The sequence below is a fragment of the Arvicanthis niloticus genome, chromosome 24 (genome assembly GCF_011762505.2).
Source record: "Arvicanthis niloticus isolate mArvNil1 chromosome 24, mArvNil1.pat.X, whole genome shotgun sequence".
Lineage (NCBI taxonomy): Eukaryota > Metazoa > Chordata > Mammalia > Rodentia > Muridae > Arvicanthis > Arvicanthis niloticus.
This window is the reverse complement of record NC_133432.1, coordinates 8539368-8559452: the sequence shown is the minus strand read 5'-3', so window position 1 is coordinate 8559452 and position 20085 is coordinate 8539368. Positions and strand designations below refer to the sequence as shown.

At 49.4% G+C, this 20085-nt stretch overlaps 1 protein-coding gene across 3 annotated transcripts in view; it reads right to left on the bottom strand.

Annotated features, from left to right (window-relative positions):
- Positions 1-20085, bottom strand: part of Nos1 (nitric oxide synthase 1) — a 177641-nt gene that overhangs the window by 105664 nt on the left and 51892 nt on the right. Inside the window, exon 1 of one of the 3 annotated variants that reach the window (XM_076922585.1) lies at positions 9740-10165. The exons of 1 other annotated variant lie outside the window; for it this stretch is intronic. The gene's annotated coding sequence lies outside the window, so the exon portion shown is untranslated. Of the gene's footprint in view, positions 1-9739; positions 10166-20085 lie in introns of those variants that run through there. One more of the 3 variants, XM_076922587.1, reaches the window with a different exon arrangement.

Sequence of the window (20085 nt, the reverse complement as noted above, 5' to 3'; positions counted from 1 at the left end):
ACAAGTACACACAGGTGCTTACTTGCAACCTGAGGTTCATGTTGTGCACCTTCCTGAATTGTTCTACATCATTTATTGAGGCAGGGTCTCTCGTTGGATCTGGAGTTTGCTGATTTGGCTAGACCGCCTGGCCAAAGGAGGCCCAGACATCCTTCCTTCTCCATCCCATTCTCCAATACTGAAACTATGAACATGTGCTTCTATGCTGCCTGTTTAAAAAGACATAGGCCCCCAACGGGTTGAGCCCAGGTCCTCATGCATGAGTGGCAAGCCCTTTACAAACGGAACCATTTCTTCCACCTCCATCCAGGTCATGCCTCTGGTGTGATACTGGCCAGACACGGATATGTATCCGGTGGGGTGTGTGCTCTTTCTAAGGGGTGCCCCTCCTACTTTAACCCCACTACATGGCCCCCAAAACCACTGTGGCTGCTCCTTCAGGCTGGGTGGGACCTCCTTCCCTGTCCTAAGTTCCTGGTTACATCCCTCTCCTTGTCAGAGCCATTTGCTGTCCATCAAGAATGGCTTCATACATAATCTTGGAACCCCCAGCCACAGATGTCTTCTGGGTCCTGCTCGGACATGGGCAGCACCCCACCTTCCCCTGTGGCTTGGGATAAGAAACTCAGAGGGGATTCTGATGGTTACGGCTGTGCTCTGAGTCGAGCCAGGGAAGTCCCCTCTTTGTCCTTGATAGAGAGCCCCAAGTATCTAATTTATGATTGTAGCCCCATGAGGTGTGAGGTGGATTAACCTGGCTTCCACGGGAGAGAAGGGAGGCTTGGGAGAGGCTTCGGAGCCACTCACTCAGGTTACAGGGCTGAGTTTGAGCCTAGCTCGAACTAGCTCCGGAGTTCTCATTGTGATTATTGCTCGTTCGGAGGTGCCTAGTGTTTCATGTTTGATCTCACAGGGCTAGTGGCTCCATAATGACAGGCCTGGGCCTGAGACAAGGGTTACTGATACCAGGGAAGTCAGAGTTGTTGTCTGAACAATCCCACAGAGATAGAAAAGAAGCAGAGTGTATAGGCACAGCCAGGATGTCACACTGGCCTGGGAGAGGACAGCTTAGAAAGGAAGCCTAAGAGTGAACCACAGGCTCACCACATGCTTACTGCACGGTCTCCTCACCACACACACATGCTCACTGCATGCTCACCACATGTTCACCACGCATCCAGCCACACGTTTGCTGCAGGTTCACTGCATGCTCACTGCATGTTTGCTGCATGTTCACCACGCATTTGCTGCATGCTCACTGCATGCTCGCCCCCTGCTCACCGCATGCTCGCCTGCATGTTCACGGCACGTTTGCCGCAGGTTCATCGGGAGGTCTAGGACCTGATCTGCTGCTGCCAGCGGCTCAGAGCCCGTGAAGTGATAAGCCCGGAGAAAGAATGCTAAGGTGGGGACTTACAGAGCCATAAATGACACTGTCACCAGACTTCAGAAGCCAAAGACGCACGGCCTTAACTAAAACGTCCAGGGACAAACGTAAAGAAAGACTTCCTGGAAAAAATGGTGGGTTTTTACTAAACCTAGGGGATGGAGGAGGAGGTGAGTCTTCCAGGGTAAGGAGGGGAAGGGAAGGAGGAAAGAGAGTAGGCGTTCAGGGGTATGTGCACACCTGTGTCTGTGGGGTGATGGTGCAAATAGGGTTGATAAATTTTCCTTCCCCCTCCTGTCTGTCTGTTTGTCTGTCTCTCTCTCTTCTCTCTCTCTCTCTCTCTCTCTCTCTCTCTCTCTCTCTCTCTCATTCTTTCATTCTTTTTTAAAGGTAAGGTCTCATGTAGCTCAGGCTATGACCACTGCTCTTCTAAGAGATCAGGAAACTGAGGAGAAAGTTTCACTATAAGAGATCAGGAAACTGAGGAGAAAGTTTCACTAAAAGTGCACCTCCACTTATTAGAAAATCATGCACACAGGCGTGCACACACACACATGCACACGGATACACATACATGCTCCTTCAAGAACACACGCACTTATGTATTTGTTGAGACAAGGTCTTGCTGTTTTAGCCAAGGCTGGCCTTGAACTCCTGCCTCAGCCTTCTAAGTGCTAGGATCATGAGTGAACACCAATAACTTCTTAGGAAATATGTGAGCACAGAAACCCGACACGAATAGCGGAACACCGCCCTCCAAGTTTCCACTGGACTCCGTAACTGTTCGCATGTGTATGTCATCCCCATCAGAGCATCATGAAGCTATACATTCCTTCTTCTACCTGCAAGTTATTGACGGATCAAGTCACCTACCACCACTCCTGCCTGTTTGTCCCCTTTGTTCATATATCTCTTTGTCTTGACTTATTTATCTGAAACCCAGGCCTTGCATCATACAATTGCGAGGTAGGCTCTGCCACAGAGCCAGACCCTGGTCCTTACAATGAATCATCTTAAAATATGTTGGAGACATCATGTTCTTTCAGTCCCAAGTAATGACAATGATAAAAAAAATAGTTATAAGATTATATAAATGTGTCAATATTACCAATCATTAGTATGATATAATACATATTAGTATGTGTTTTACTTCAAGACAGAGTCTCATTCTGTAGTTTAGGCTGGCTTCAAACTTGGGACAGTCTTTCTGCCTCAGTTTCCCCAGTGCATTAGCCATCCCTTTCAGCCCTAAATGCTTAAACACTGGCTGTGTTCTTAAGTTTTTCCCTTAATACCCATAGAAGTTGTGTGTGTGTTATTTTAATGCCAATCTGTGCAAGAAGCTAAGGCTTCACTGATTGAGAGAATCAGAGGCTGACATCTTGCCTCCCAGCCACAGTGAGCCATGAGTTCAAGACCAAGTGCAGAATGCCTGTCTTTGACAATAGCTTTGGCTTAGACTAGAAATTTAGTCTCATTACACCTTTAATCCCAGCACTTGGGAGGCAGAGGCAGGTGGATTTCTGAGTTCGAGGCCAGCCTGGTCTACAGAGTGAGTTCCAGGACAGCCAGGGCTACACAGAGAAACCTTGTCTCAAAAAACCAAAAAGAAAAAAAAAAGCCAAAAAAACCCCAAACACCAATGTGTTTTTTTGTTTTTTTAAAACAAAGCTCACATATTCTTGTACCCAATGTTATCATAACCTTTTCCTATCTTCCATTCCCTGAGAGGGCTTCCTGTTTCTCGAATCCAGGAGGAGGCATTAAACCAATGGGGGAGTCAGAAGAAAACACCATGCTTCAGGCCAGTCTTGCGTGTTCCGGGGATTGAACTCTGGTCATTAGACTTGGCAGCAAACCTATCTGTTGGGCCATCTCATCAGTCCCGTCTGCTTTCTCTCTAAGCAGTAAGGAATTCATTTACTACTTACATTGCATTTATCCCCACATCAGAGTTCTGAATGTCTGGTAAGAAAAAAAAAGATAATAAAAAAATAATAAAAGCACCCAGATAATCCAAAAATAATAAAAGAAAGACAGGAAGAAAGAAAAAAAAACAACCCCACGTCTAGCCAGGAGACCTATCAGGTCTGGTGAACTTCTGTCACATTTTGTAAGGAAACAAAGGGGTCTCATCTCTGTGACTGCGTCACAGGACGGGGAGGGGCGAAATGAGAGGCAAAGACTTCGCTTTGTCAGCAGGTCTGTCCTTGGCTTTGTCGGCTACCTGAACACTGGCGCGTGATTGTAATTGGATTTCATTTCACTTGTTGAACGTTTCAGAGCTGAACTACAGTGCCAACCATCAGAGAGACAAACGAGCCCAGAAGACATCAGTTGTCACTGAAACCTATCTATAAGTTGCTTCCCTCCCCACTGCCCGCTTAAAACTCCCGGGATGGGAGACAGCTTGACAAAAATCCACATGGCATTTTTATGGCTAAATGGGACTGACTATACACGCCCTAGGCCTTATGCTTAGACACTGGCAACCAGATACCTCTTGGACCCTACAGACATCTTAGCTCAGTGGGTTCTCAACCTTCTTAATGCTGTGACCCTTTAATACATACAGTCCCTCATGCTGTGGTGACGCCTCCAACCATAAAATTATTTTATTGCTACTTCATGATTGTAATTTTGCTACTGTTATGAATAGCAATGTAAATATCTGATATGTAGGATGTCTGACACGTGACCCCTATGAAAAGGTCCTTTGAACGTCAAAGGGGTCGTGACCCACAGGTTGAGAACCACTTTCTTAGCAGAAGGACCCATCTTATCCATTCCCGATGTCACCCCCTCTCTTAGGAAATCCGACTGGAGTTAGGAGTTCAGGGTTTGCTCCTTAAAGCAATCCACCCAGCTCTCATTTATAACAAGACATCTAACCCCTTAGCTAAGAAATAATGGCTGCTTCTGTCTGAGACTGAATAGGCTTTTGATTTCACACAAGATCCCTTCTTCGTGTCTAATTGGGAATGGGTTCTACAAAGCTCACCTTTTTTTTTTTTTCCAATTTGGCAATAATAATAATGATAATAATAATAGAAGCTATTTCCCAGAGTTCTTTAATGTTGAGATGTTGGGCCAGGGTTTCCAACAGAAGCTGAGATGACTTTGGGGCATTTCTGGAAGCCTAGAGAATTGATTCCAGGGACTGAAATACAATGTGATGCCCCAGACTCAGGACCACACTTTCTGGAAAATCCCAATCAAGACAAGGCAGTGTTGGTACGGTGAGGCATGGAACACAGGAAACGTGCAAGACAGATGTGCCTCTCTGCTGCACGAAGAAATGACGTCCCTTGCAAATGGTTTCTGACTTCCATTTGGACAGGGGACTCTCCTTTGGGCAAAACTTAAGGGACTGTGACTGAGCTGCATCTGTCTCAGGTGAGGAAGAGGATATTTACATCAGTGAGGCTCTAGCCCAGGGCTTGCAGCCCAAACACCTCTGAGGTCAGGCAATTGGCATGGGTCATACATACTGGTCCTGAAATGACCTGAATCAATGAACCTAATCAAATGTAACAAAAGCCTGTAACAGGAGCCTCCAACCAAATCCAAACCAACAAACACAACTGTATGGGATGCCAGCCCAGCACAGAATCTCAGCAGTCATATACACGGAACCACCATAGATTCCAAAGTCTCTGTTTCACCAATAGAAAATGGAGGCAGAGCTTGAGAAAAAGGCTCAGACCAAACAACTGGTCAACTGAAGGGGTCTCTTGATTCTAGACTTCTTTCTTCTGCTTTGATTGTTGAGTTCTGCCTATCCCCTTTCATGATGTTTAGTGACTGACTCTCCCCCCCACGCCGCCCCCACAGCTCACACAGTACTTCTGATTGCATGGATGATATGCCAAGGGTTGGAGAGTTCAGCTCACTCACCCCAAGTCACCGAGTCCCCAGATGCATCCCAGAATGATGTGCCTAGCGATTCTCTGAGACACTTTGTGATTTGACTGTGGTCAGCTCATAGCAGAAGATGCCCCGTCACTGAAGAGACTGGTGCAAATTAGGGTGCCATCTCTGAGGCCCCTGCCTATGAGAAGTTTCCCCTGAAGCCCTCAGTCACACCACCCTGGCAGCAATGGCAAGGTACACCCACCACTACTGAAGAAATGTCACACCTAGCACAGGGCTTGCTGGATGCCCCATTGTCTGGTTCTAGCCAACCTCAGGGTGGGGCTCATGCCACCTATATCCTTGGACATGCAGCATTAACACACACATGATGTCACATCTGACACACACTGGTGTGATTTGTGGAACCACTCATGGTGACTGCCCTCCTTCTCGGCTTTCCTCACTGAAGACAATTACGACAAGATGTGAGCCCTAGAGCCCCGATAATGGCCGCTCACACTGGAGACGTAGTAGCATTTTCTATTGATACATTATTTGCATTAAATATCTCCAAGTGTGCCCCATTTTCCAGCGTGACAGGCTACTCACCCCCTCCTTCCCGGGGCCAGGAGCTCAAGTGCCACAGGCACATTCAAGAGTCACCAAAGGCAGTGCCAGGGTTGGGCACAAAGCAAGGGCTTTGACGAGACCAGTGACAGTTAAACCAGGGTGTATCTGATTGATTTGGACGTTAATTCTGATGGGTTATGATAAAAAGGGACTTTCTCTCTGAAAGGATTAACCAGTGGGTAAGGGCTCACTGTTGGGTGGGTCCTCAGGACTGATGGCTAACAAGCCTGAAGTGGGAGGACTCTCCAAGAACTCACTGACTTCCAGGGACAACTGGAAGAGAGAAAACTCCTACCCCTCTTCCATGTCTGACTCTGGGGCCTCTCTATTGTGAGGACAACATAAAATCTCATCCACAAGTTCAAGACGGAATGAATGCCAAGACATGAAGCTCTCCCCTCACTTTGTCAGAGAGACAGGCTGTGCAAGTTTTGACAACTCACATGACCTCTCCAAATCTTAGTTTCCCCCCTGTATGATGAGGTCAGGGACTGAAGGCTTTAGAATCTTCTGAAAAAAAAAAAAAAACCTCGATTTAAATGCAGATAATTCGTATCTCCTACAGGGGAGGAGGACTCTGCAGAGGGGTTCAAGTATCTCTGATTCTGGCTCATGGCTCTGACATTGCTGGTCTGCCGGGAAGGTGTTTGATATTCACTAGATTGGAAGATGTCTAACGGTGGTCAGATATTGGAAAAAGACAAAAGGGCATGTCTCCACCTTTGGTGGCCTTTATGTTATTAACCACACAGGCCCACATTGTTTTGGGGGTAGGAAAGCATGCCCCTTTGTGGAAATAGCCTGTGTAAAAATTGCCCCTGGAATGCCAAATTCAACCTCTCAGGATGCCAGTCTCCCCCGTGAGCATGCTTTTTGCCTGTTGTTCTTAACTGCATTCTGAAGTATGTCCACCCCTGCCCAGACCTACAGGGAACCTGAGTGACAGGCAGTGAGCCGAAAGCTGTCATAAGACACACACACACACACACACACACACACACACACAGAGAGAGAGAGAGAGAGAGAGAGAGAGAGAGAGAGAGAGAGAGAGAGAGAGAGAGAGAGAGAGAGAGATAGAGATATCATGGCACAAATTTCTTCATGCTTACAAAATCTAGGCAAGTGGACCCCCAAATCATCCCTGTGAGGGCTAGAAGTATTCAGAACACTTTCCCTCAGCACCTAGGACAGCTCCTCGCAGCCTGGTGTAGAGACCCTCCCCATCATCCTCCACCCGGGAATTTCTACCTCAGTACACATCCACTGCCCACTACCATCCTAGTCTTTCAGCTTTCCCCAAGGGTTAGTCCACAGAGAAGAGGCTTTGGGGGGGGGGCTGGCAAATTTGGGGAGAATGATCAAAGGGCAGGAGGAGAGTCTAGAGCTCACCTCTGCTCCAGGACGGGCCTCCCAACTTGGGTTTTCTTCTCTCTATTTTATTTTATTTTATTTTATTTTATTTTATTTTATTTTATTTTTTTAAAAAATCAACAGCTTTAACACAGGACTGGTGTCTCCAGAACCCCGTTACAGACATCAGAACATCTTTAAAACAGCTTCACTAGGAATGATTGCTCTCATTTGACAGACAATGGACCCGGAGCTCAGAGATGTTAAGAGATCAGCCGGAAGGTCACACTGCCCAGGAGCAAAGGAAGCTTCAGACAGAAATCTACAACAGGTCTCCACTATGAGGCTTGCTCTGTCCCTGCATGGTTTGGGACTTGGGGGAAGGGTTATCAGACTTTTATGGAGTCGGTTTGAGGGTAGTCTGGGATGTTTGACACATCTGGAAGTAGATATCATGTGCAGAAAAGTGGGGTACAGGTCAGGGTGGCTATGGGTGCAAACGGCTTCAGATTAGGAAGCCACAAACCCGGTAAAGGTCTTCTTGCTGACTATGGGCAGCTGGCTTGGTTTGACCTATCTCAGTTTCTACATCCGCAAAGTAAGGTCCAGGTAGTTATCCTAGGTATTGGGAAAGTCAAGATATTCCAGACGCATCCTGTATGCAGTAGAAGCTTGCAGCATGCGCAAAGCCTTGTGTCCCTCGGTTTCTTCTAGAATCTCTGCTGGGGCAGTGACATTGGCAGTCATGGGAAACCTGTGAAGGATTCACAAACCTGTCTGCTGAGATGCCCGAGGATGGAGAACAGGCCTGGCCCCTATTCTGTTCTGTCATACACCCCAAGTTTAAAAACCAACCCCCCCAATAACCCCCACTTTAAAAAGGCAAAAATCCAATCAAGAAAATCAATTCTCCAAGAAACTGTGCTAATAACCCCCCCCCAACCTGCTATTTGCTCTGATCTCAGTTTGAGTAGGGATAAGCAAGGGGGTACTTTCCCCCACACTCCCTTTGGAGGAGTGGCCTGAGGGGTCCTTCCTGGGTGCCCCAGGCTTGCCTGCACATCGCCCCTGCTGGCTCACCTTTGGGAACTGTCCCTCCGTAGGAGCCTCTGGAGCTCCCTTTACAGTCTGTGTATATGTATGCGAGGTTTGGGGTTCTGTAGGAGTCAGACATCATTTCTAGAGTCTGCTATAACATAGGATGCATCTCCCTAGGGGTTGCTTGGCCAGATTAGGAGAGGGAGGTGGGTGTAGCCTTAATCACTCTCCGGAGGACCCTCGGTTTGGTTTATGGGAACCCACAAGATGCAGAGGTCCCAGGATATGTCCCTAGTTACATCAGACCCGACTATCAGTAATATTTCCCGCGCCGCTGAGCCCATAGCTTCACATAAACATTTATGGCGTTTTAAAGATTTGCCAACAGATCCACAGGAAAGGGTCACTCCCCTGTTTCACTACGTATGAGAAAACAAAACAAAACAAACAAACAAACAAACAAACAAAAACTCAGAGGCTTAGAGAGAGGGAGAAGAGACTTACCAGAAACGGTAGCTCTAGGATTATATCCCCAGGGGAATCTCTCTAAATGTCCCTGCTGGGACTGTATACCTGTGTGAGCCTCTCTTGCTCCAGAAAGCCAGGTTCAGTGTGTAAACAGCTGTGGATACTGAGATACCTTGCCCTTAGGGTGAAGGCAAGCCTCTCACTTCCTGTTCCCTAGGGCACAAACCAAGAGTCCTGTAAGGACCGAAGTGTCCACGAGTGGCCAGGGAAGCTGGGTCTCCTGGAAACCCTGTCTTACTCCTGGACCATTTGGATCCAAGGCTGTGTGTGGCAGGGATCCTGAGCCTTCTTCTGTTCTGGGAATCATCAGGCATTCTTAACCATCTCCTTGGCGGGAGAGGTGAACTTTCTGGGTTGGGGGGAGTCGCCGCTTCACTGGATTATGCCAGCCAGCCAGCCAGCCGCGGGAGCGCAAGGCTGATGGGGCAAAGTTGGGAAGCCAAGGAGGAGGGCTCCAGCAAATCCACCCAGCAGCTGGGTCCCCCCCACCTCTAGCCAAGCCAGAGTCCCCAACAGCGTCACAGGGGTTGGGGGTGGCTCAAGAGAGGAGGAAAGGGTCTCTTGGATGAGGTGTTGGCTGAAAGTTGAGGCCCGGCAGGTGTCAAGGTCCCTAGGGTTGTGTATCACCCCCTTCCCCAGCTTCAGGCTGTGTGCGTGCGCGCCTGGGATCAAGATCGCCTCTGGTCACGATCGGATCTCTGCTATTGTGACACGGAGGTTGGGAACATGCAGGAAAATGGGTGGGAGGGTCCCCTGTCCTTGTAAAGTTGGAGCGAGGTGGCAGGACCCACCTTTCCAGGAGCTCGCAGCCCGGACCCGGGTACGCCCCATTGCCGGGAGAGCCAGGCCGCCAAGGAGAGCTAAGTTGGGACGCACACCGCCTGCCGGAGCTGGAGCGCAGATCCCGGAGAAGGGATATGGGATACCTTGGGACCAGAGCTGAGAACTCACCTGCCACCGAGCCCGCGCAGTTCCAGGGCTGTGGATCACGCTGATCACCCTGTCTTCCGCGCCTCCTCCTCCCGCAGCTGCTGAGCGCGCGGATCCAGAGCCTCGCTCCGGGGCAGGATGCTCCGGGCTCCAACAGCGCCACAGGGTAGGAGCTTCCAGAGCGAGCGCTCCCCGCCCCCTCCCAGCCTCTTGCTCCCGCCTCGCTCCGTTCTAGCCCAGCCAAGTTCAGGACTGGAAGCTGCCAGCTTCCCCTCGCGCAACCTGGCTCACCCCGGCCGCAGCTGCCCCTAGGATCAGCCGCTGTGCTAAGTAGCTCGCGCCCTGTGACTGCATCAATATGCAGGGACCGCGCAGCGAGCTCAGCGAGGGTCGTGAGGGGGAATTTATTTCTTAATGTCCCTGCTTTATCCTATCACCGCTGAAACGAATTAGTGGTGACGTCCAACGGGCTCGGCTGGTTTATGGGCGTGGGGAGAGAGACGTCGCAACCCTCATTAAAAGGGCCGCTCTGGGCTTGGAAGCCTACATCTTTTATGTAACCTAATTTCCATTTTTTTCCTATCAGAAAAAAAAATCAACACATACACACACAATGAAGAAATTGGAGACCCTAAAGGGGACTGAATGTAGTGACCACAGCGGGGAAGGAGGCAGTTTGGGGCAGAAAAAGACCTAGCTGAGGCAGGTAGTTGTCTCCGTTCTACCTGGTGGAGAGATTCCTTAATGGGACAAGTGAGCTTAGCCCCTCAGGACAGGGCAGGAAGCCCCTCAGAAGCCAGCAGAAACCAGCCTGGGTTTCGGCTCTGGTTCTTGGGTGGGGAGACATTCTGAAAAGGATGCCTGATTCTGGTTGTTTTCCGAAGCAGAGTGTAGGTATGACATCTGTGAGGGGTGTGAAAAAGCCCCCTGGGAGGGGGTCTTCTTCCCCTGTGGCTGAGAGACCCCAATGCCAGGAGAGGCTAAGAGCGAGGCTGGGGGAGGGGCAGCCTCAAAGAACTCTTCCTTTTCTTCCTTTCTTAAGGGCTCTAACATATGGGAAACCATATAAACCCGTCTTCAAAGCTGTTTCTTCCTGGACAGATTGCACAGGCGGTTTTGCATTTAGCTGTCACTGTTGCTCACACACTCTTGGGGGGAAAAGTGTGTGTGTGTGTGTGTGTGTGTGTGTGTATTGGGGGTGGGGGGTTGGACTCAAGGAACGGGAGGAGGATTCAGACCCAAACACACAGACTCACACACACCTGGCTGCTAGCTCCGTCTTTCTCCCTCAGTCTCACCCGGTGGAAGGCACAACGCAGCCAGAGTACAATTTGCACAGGCCGCCCCTCCCTGTCTCTCATAAATAGTCTTCAGATATCTTACATGAAAAGTCTGAGGAAAGGGGATATGACCTTGAGGGGCACCAGAAGAAGACTGGGTCGGGGGAAGGAGAGGAAGGAAGCATAAGAAAAAGCAGGTGGAGTGTGAAGAGGCTGTACCCAGGGAGGGCCTGAGAGATTCCATCGGCTTCCAGGGCTCTGCCACTTCCTGACTGGGTGTGCCAAGTCTGAAGCCTGCTTCCTGAGCCTGACGTGGGTCTTGGGCTATGGCAAGACTGGTCTGGTCAGAGGATGGTGGTAATGCTCTTAGTTTAGTGGCTAGCATACAGTATTCGTTTTGAGCAAAACAACCATCCATGTGACACCAACAAGGACAGGCTATACGTCCCTGAGTGTCCCACAAGAAGAGGTTGGAGTGAGTCCTTGCAGCCTGGGCCCGGCTTCTGCTTGATCCCTTTCGAAGTTGAGCACTGGGCTTCCATAGTGTTGGGTCTCAACACTGCTCCTTCAATTACCATGGCAACTGGGGAAAAAAGCAGGAAGCCAGGAAGGGAGGCTGCTTCTCCACTGGGCTCGCAGTTCACCTGCTCCAGAGCCTAGCTTGCGTGCCTGCTTGCTGTGTAGGAGTTGGGGTGGCAGAGGTGTACAGAGTGAGCCATCTCCTATCCTGGCTGTGAAGCCGAAGAAAGGTCAGGAAGGAAGGCAGAGCTGTGACATGTGGGGTCAAGACCAAGGCTAGGCTATGCCTGCAGAAGCAGAGTTGGGCTCTTGGGGGAGGAGGAGACAGAAATTTCAATACCCCCAGTCCCGTCCTCATTGCTAGGTGTCCTGGTACAAGTGACATGAGGCAGGACTGAGAGGTTCTGGGAACCCGGCTGGAAGGACAGATTCTGAGCACAGGGGGAGTTGTGTGTGTGTGTGTGTGTGTGTGTGTGTGTGATTTGTGTGTGTGTGATTTGTGTGTGTGGGGGAGATACAGATGAATGGAGACAGAAATAGATGTAGGTATTTATACAGAGACCAAGCAACCCCTCCCAGACAGACAGACAGACACAGTCACCCCTATTTTCATGGGTTAAGGAGACTAGGGTGTAGTGCAGCTACCGTGTTAGAAGGGAGCGTGGCTCTCTCCTCATGATCATTTGCATTTCCCTGGTTTGGAGCCAAGCCCTTTACAGATACACAACGCATTGGATTGTCACCAACATGACAAGAAGTGGCTCTCCTCCTCTCTCCTGCTTGACGGAGCGGGCATCAGAGGCTCTGGAGACAGCCCCCCTACCTCCCTAAGCAGAGGATGAGGAAGTGGGATATAAGAACCTAGATCCTGGCTGGGGGAGGGGGTGTGGCTCAGGGGTGGCACTGTCTGATGGGCAGGAACACCTAGGTTCCAGGGTTAGCACTCTCTTGATGAAGTCCCTAGGTTCCATCTGCAGCTCCAATGGTAAAATAAGATGGAACTCAAGTCCCAGGACCCCGAAGTGTCTACTGTCTGGTAGAGCAGGGGAGAGAAAAGAAGTCAGAGCCACCATGCTGGGGGTATCAGGAAGGAGGGGATGGTTCTTGGTGTTGGGGACATCCTCACTAATGTCCTCCTAGTGTCCCCAAGGAGGACAGAGAAAAGGCCGGAGTCTTTTGCCATTGACTTGGTGGCTCCGGGCAGGATATAGCAACAGTCTCCCAGATGCTTTTTGGAAATGGTGATTTACATGATGCCATGGCTTGGGTCTACCATATGAAGCCTTGTGCACGTCAGGGTAGGTGATGAGGGTGTAGCCTTTCTCAGTCTGAGAGGATGGAGCTTGCTGGGGGTACATCCAGACTTCTGCTCCAGGCAGATACCACAGAAACAGCTACCATGGGGCCTTGCCCCAAACCCCTGCATAAACAGTGGGTAGATAAAGTGGTACCATCTCTCCCCCTGTATCCTCCATGCCCCTCTGCCCAGAGTTGGCCCAGGAAAGCCAAAGGAGGAAGGGACTCGGTTTGCTTACTCTATGTGGCTGCCACTGAGGGCTAATACATTACCCAGGGCTAATGAAAACATAATTATCTTCTTTTGGCTGTAGAGAGGGGCTAATTTAATAGGCTGTGATCGAAAGGCATCTGCTGAATTTACCCATCATTGAAAACGCTTGAAGGGCCTGGGAGGGGGAGAACAGAGGAGAGTGCCGCTGGCTGGCTTGCAGCTGTGTCCAGGGTGCAGGGTTCCTACAGCTCAGATACCAGCGGCCAAGGGCCTGAGGCAACCCCAAGGTGTCTATGCAGGCACAGACCTAGGGGCTCCATGTCTGATGTGAGTTCTCAGACCTCTCTTTTGCTACATGCAGCCTCTGTTCCCTCCTCTACACAATGGGACTTACTTATTCTTATACTGCAACTTGAGGGACTAGGAGAGGTGTTAAGAGAAGAGCGGCGGCGGTGTGTGTGGGGGTGTGTCTCAGCATATTCTGTGTTCATTAATAACTCCTCTTCACCTGATTGGGCAGGCTGTACCGAGATGTGGGATCTTTGCATAAACACTCCCTCTCTGGAGGAGCCCCGGCTCAGAGTTCCCATCATGCTCCAAATCTGCAGTACACCCGAAAGCGTTTACAAATTCAGGGTTAGACTGGGAAGAAACGGACGAAGGTGGACGGTTCCTGCCACCACTCCAAGTCAGTGTCCTCAAAGATTGTCCTGGGACAACTAGGTCACTGTCCCCTGAGAACCTCTTGGTGATGCTCACTTCAGACCCACTGAAGAAAACATTTAGGGCTGTGTCTGAGACATGTACTTTGTGGGGCTTGTGAGACTCTCAGCGCCAACCGAAAAACAAACACTTGCGTAAATAAGTGAATGAAGAGGCGAGAAGTCAGAGGCCATTTACTCAATGGCAACCCCCTTATTAGGCACCAACTGTATACATAGATCTACGCAATGAGCCTTCCAGCCTCTTTTATATCTATGCTTCCCTTCTCTCAGACCTCAGTTCTGAGGAATGTCCCTAAGTTGCAGGGGTGATGACAGACTCAGATCTGTCCCTCTGTTGCCATGGCCACCAGATCCCCTCTGTCCCTGGAGCAGCTCCACCCGTCTCTCCCCGGGTGAGAGCTAGCGGTTTCAGAAATGAAGTTAGCTTAGTGTCGGAACTCCACCCTGGGTGTTTGCTTGGGAGTCGTCGTTTCAACATATTTCTTATGAGGCCCAATGCCCGTCAGTCTCCTTTGTAGTTAAGAAATGAGAGGCTTTGCAAATGCTGTCTGGCATTATACACAGAAAGGCCAAGACTAGAAAGTTCCAGAGCCATCTAGGGGCAGCAGCCTGTGGGTGGTTGATTAGTTCTTTCCCTCATAAGAGGGAAAGCATTTCATCTAAGCAGCCTTGGGGCCAAAAGGCTGGCAGGCCAGATATGACCTAGTATTGGGAACACGGATATCCGAGAGGCAAGCATCCCTGGGGAAAAGGGGTTGCTACAGTTCCTGAAGATGTTAGCCTAGACACCAGAAACAATTTATAAGACTGTGGTGGAGATGAGAGAGGAACCATTTAAAGTTTATAGGAACAATCTTGGCCTAAGAAGTAACAGGCTCTGTCACTCAAAGGCTGTGTGAGCTTGGGTAAGCAGCCTGCAGTCTCTGGGCCTCAAAAGATAAATTAACATGAAGATGGGTATTCGAAGTGAGTTCTATTCAAAATCACAAAAAGGTTTCACGGTGCCCAGAGCTTGTTTGTTTCCAGGGGTCTTTGACTGATGGCTTTTGGCTTTCCCGTTAGCTCAGCAGATGCAGTTCCAGAAATGACCGACAGATGGCGCTAAGCCTTCACGGTAGCCAACTTGCTTTCTGAGCGCTACATCAGGAAGTCCCTTAGGCTTCTTGTAGTCAATTTTTGGGGTCTCTGGCCTGGGACCTGGCCAAGCTGGGCTGATTTGGGTGGCACTCAACTGCTGGGCCTGTTGAAATCTTATAGCCCAAGCCTTGTCTTGTAATTTCCTGTGCTTTTTCAGACCCCCTTCAGCGTGGATGGCTGAGTTGGAGTTTGTAGTTTGAAAGGTGCAGCTTAAGAATCTTCTAGAAGTGGCCTGAATGTGAGGCACTGGGGAATGGTGGGGTCTGCAGAGAACATTTTAATATTTCCATGAAATTAAAGCGCCGGTTCTACGCCCATTGGAGAGTTAGTCCCGTTGTGGGGGTGTGGACCGCAGAGACCACACAGCCCCACTCTGGTTCCTCATCTCGGCCTGAGTTATTGAATGTCCCAGGCATACAGTAATGTAACCCAATTGCTTGGGAGGATTCGGCAGTTCCTCCGCACTCATGATTTTAGAAGCTGAGCCCTTGGGGCCACCAGCACCACCAGCAAAAGCAGTTCCTGGGCTGCTACGTGGCACCTGAACATTTTCTGTCCTTGTCCCAGTCGGTAACACTGCAGGAGGGGCAGAACATAAATTAGCTATTTCTTCTCTCCCTGCCTCCTTTCTCTCTTTGAGACAGAGTCTCACAGAAACCAAGAGTTAAAGAGGGAAAGAGGATTTATAGATGCTTCATCATCTGGAATTCAATAACGCAGCTTCTCGGCTTCTCGGGAACCATGGCACTCATTCCTTATCTGAGCAGAGATCTCCAGTGACCACACCCCTCTCCACCACACCACAGATATTCACAGAGAAGATCATACTGTTGGCTACCACTGAGCAGTCCCTGGGGGAGGTCACTGGGGAAGTGGAGGACAGAGGAGCAGGTAGAAACTCCAGCTTCGTATTCTAGAAAGTCCCCAAAGTCAGGGCTGGGGATTGGAATCCTTTACCTAACTCTTCTTCACCTGCTGTGTGACCTTGGGCAAGATTGTTCCCCTCTCTGGGCCTCTAGGAAATGAAGGAGGCTGGACTAGAATGAAGTTTCTGCCTCTATTTTAGGTTTGCTCTGGGCTCTGCAGCAGCTTGGCAGGGTGCAGGCTGAGGGCCGGGGGAAGGCTGCCATAGCCCTCGGGTGACCCCTCGATTCAGAGGCTCTGAATTTTGTGTTTGGCTTTCCTTTCCTGTCCATCATTCATCCAGCTACGTATGTCTCCCTCTTTCTGGGCTGTGTGTGTGGAGGGCTTTGCCAGGAGGTGGGGCAGCTGGTCTCTGAGGCAGGATTTTGTCCACAGCAGTCACCAGAGTGCTGACATTCTGCGGTCTTTGATGTCCATACCCCCCCCCCCCCATCGGGATCCGGTCAGCCTTACCCTCACTTACAATGCTTTCATGAGAGAAGCCACTTTTTTCTCCCCATTCAGATGACCCTGAGCTCTCTGACATCCAATTGATTCAAGCAGACATTCTCTAATTGTGTGGACAGGCACTCAGTCTCTAATGGTGTGGATGGGGGCGGGGGGTGTGCCATTTCAAAGCTCCCGGACTCAGTTCTGGGCTCTGCTGACTCCTAGCTGGTCTTAGGCTGGTTATTGGTCTCTTTAGAAGGCAGCAGCCACGTTGGAATCTATTTTAGTGTTTTTCAATGTCTATCAACTCGCTAACATGTCCCAGGCACTCAATAAATTAACCCAGTTGTTTGGGGGGGATTTGGCAGTTTCTCCACACATTTGATTCTAGAAGCTGAGCCCTTGGACCACTAGGACCACCAGCAGCAACAGTATCTGGGCTGTGTGTGTCACCTGAACATTTTCTGTCCTTGTCCCAGTCAGTGGCACTGCAGGAGGGGCAGAACATAAATACCCCCCTTTCTCTCTCTCTCTCTCTCTCTCTCTCCTCTCTCTCTCCTCTCTCTCTTCTCTCTCTCTTCTCTCTCTCTCCTCTCTCTCTCCTCTCTCTCTCCTCTCTCTCTCTCTCTCCCCTCTCCCCTCTCCCCTCTCCCCTCTCCCCTCTCCCCTCTCCCCTCTCCCCTCTCCCCTCTCCCCTCTCCCCTCTCCCCTCTCCCCTCTCCCCTCTCCCCTCTCCCCTCTCTCCCCTTTCCCCTCTCTCTGAGATAGGATCTCACAGAAACCAGCAGTTAAAGTAGGAAAGAGGATTTGTAGATGTTGGAAGCACACAAGAGACCAAACGGTCGAAGAAGTTCTCTGCAGAAAAGAACAACGCCCAGTGTTACTGTGCAATATTTAACCTCAGATGGTACCACAGAGCCATAGTGACAGTCCCAGCATGCTGCCAAGCATCAAACCAAACACGGCCAGTTGAACAGGACAGAGGGACTGGAGAGAAAACTGTTCTTACCAAAACTCTCAAAGCACTGGAGAAAAGACAGATGCTTCAACAAATGGTGCTGGAGGAACTGGATACCCACTGGAGGAATCATACTAGGCTTCCCACCCCTCTGTGCAAAGCAGAGCTTGCAAGTAGGTCAAAGACCGTAATGTAGGCTGCCATAGTTTAAAGATACAGACACAAACAAGGACTTTCTGGAAAGAACCCCAGCAGACCTGGAAATAATAGCAGGAAATATCTAATGGGAATCATGAAATAGAAGCTGCCGTATTAGCAAAGAGGACAATGAAGTGACTGCAGAAAGGGAGAGTCTTTGCCAGCTCTTGGCCTGACAAGGGGATAGTATCTGGAATATATAAAGAGTTCAAACAAGTAAACAACAACAAGGAAAACACATCAAATCATTAGTGGGTGTGATAAACACCACGACCAACAGCAACTTGGGAGGAGAAGGTTTATTTCGGCTTACAGTTTCATAGTCTGTCACTGAGGGAAGTCAGGGTAGGGGCTCAAGCAGGGCAGGGACCTGGAGGCAGGAGCTGATGCAGAGGCCATGGAGGGGTGCTGCTTACTGACCTGCTCCCCATGGCTTGCTCAGCCTGCTTTCTTACACACCCAGGGACCATCTTCCTGGGAGTGGGTGGTACTGCCCACAATGGGCTGGGGCTTCTTTAGCAATCATTCATCAAGAAAATGCCCCACAGACTTGCTTTCAGCCAATCTGATGGAGGCAACTCCTCAACTGAGCTTCTTCCTCCTCAGGAGACTCCAGTTTGAGTGAAGTTGACAAAAGCTAACCAGGATAGAATTGAATAGATATTGAGAGAGAGAGAGAGAGAGAGAGAGAGAGAGAGAGAGAGAGAGAGAGGAAGAAGAAGAAGAAGAAGAAGAAGAAGAAGAAGAAGAAGAAGAAGAAGAAGAGAAGAGGAGGGAAGAGAGAGAGAGAGAGAGAGAGAGAGGAAGGGAGAGGAAGAGAGAGAAGGAGAGAGAGAGGGAGGGAGGGAAGAAGGGAGAGAGAGAACAATTGACAATGAAACAATGTTCTTGTTCACTATACTTTGCTACAATTGGCCAATGAAAACAATGTACACGCTACAAAGGAAAGGTAAACAGACTGGGATTGTAGCTCATTCCAGTTGGGGTGGTTACTATCAAGAACCTGGACACTAATAAGTGCTGGCATCCACTGGGGAGCATTGTGCATCCAGGTCTCGGTTGGTGGGGATGAGAATGGGTCCAGGCACTATGCACATCAGTGTGGAGGCTGAGAGCAGTGTCAGCCATGGCGGCAGCACACGCCTGTTACCTCAGCTCAGAAGGCCAAGGCAGGAAGATCAAAGCTCCAAGGTGAGTTGCAGGGTAGACTGGCCACAGGTGGAGACTTTCCCTTAAATACCCAATCCAACCCAAGGCCCCAGAAAAAAAAAATCATTATGATGAAGCAGTCACACAATTCCTAGCTACAAACCTAAAAGAATTTAAGTGGGAAACCAGGGAGCCATTTACACATCCATGTCCCTGCATGCCGACACTCACTGCAGCTATCCACAACAGCCGAGTTAAAGAATCTGCCCAGACTCCCATCATCAGATGGTTGGATAAAGAAAAAGGGCACACTCATAATGGAGTATTGTTTAACCATAAGGAAGGATGAATTTGTGTCATCTGCAAGAGAATGCATGGAACCAGAAATCGTGATGTCAAGCAAAACAGATTTAGAAAAACAGCGTGTTTCCTCCCATACATGAAATCTAGACATGGAAGTAAACACAGAGTTGAAGGTAGAGAGGGGACTGTTGTGTGAGGGGGCAGGTCACTGGAGGGAAAGGAGGACCATGGAGGATGACGGAGGAGAACATGACTGAAGTCTATTGTACATGAATGAAAATGCCATGTTTTAGCATGATTAATATACACTCGTAATAAAGGACTGTTTGGATTGAAAAAAAAAAGAGCAGAGTTTCTATAGGAAAGCAAAGAGGCATATGGAGGAGTCTCAGGGGAGGGTAAAGACCCTTCCCTCTCCTGTCCTCCTCCAGGAGCCTCTGAAACACTTAGGACTCACAGGCATGCAGCTTAAAAGGCACTACTTAGAGACTTTTTACCTTGCTGCTCACTGTCTACCTACCCACCAAGCAGCCTGTCCAACTGTCCATCCATTGTCTGTTATCTACCCACCCATGCATCCTTGCACATGTGAATCTGCCCACCCATACATCCATGAACACGTGAATCTATCCATCCGTCCACACACCCTTTTACCCATGTATTAAGGCATACATGAATGTGTTCATCTATCCACCCATTCACCACCTGTCATTATAAATATCCCACCCATGCATACATGACCCTCATCTATCCATCATCCATCCACATATGAACCCATCCATCCATCCATCATTCATCAATGCATGTCTAATCCATGCATACATGATGTTGTCTATCCATCATCTATTAATATATCCACCCACCCACCATCCATCCATCCATTACCCATTCACATCCAACCGTCTACCCATGCACACATCAATACATCACTCCACTCTTCACTCATCCCTATCTACCTCTCCATGCACAAATAGGTTCCTTCATACATACACCTATCTGTCAACCCATGCTTGCACGCACCTTTTCATAACTCCATTATTTCAGCCACCAGCTACCCATCCATGCATACATGAATCTGTCATCCACCCATTGGTGCACGCATGAATCCGCCTAGCTACTCATTCATGCATACATAAATCTATCTATCATGAATCTGTCCATCACAAACCACCCACCCATCAGTGGATCCACTATCCATTCATCTAATCACCCATCGATGTGTCTGTTAATCCATC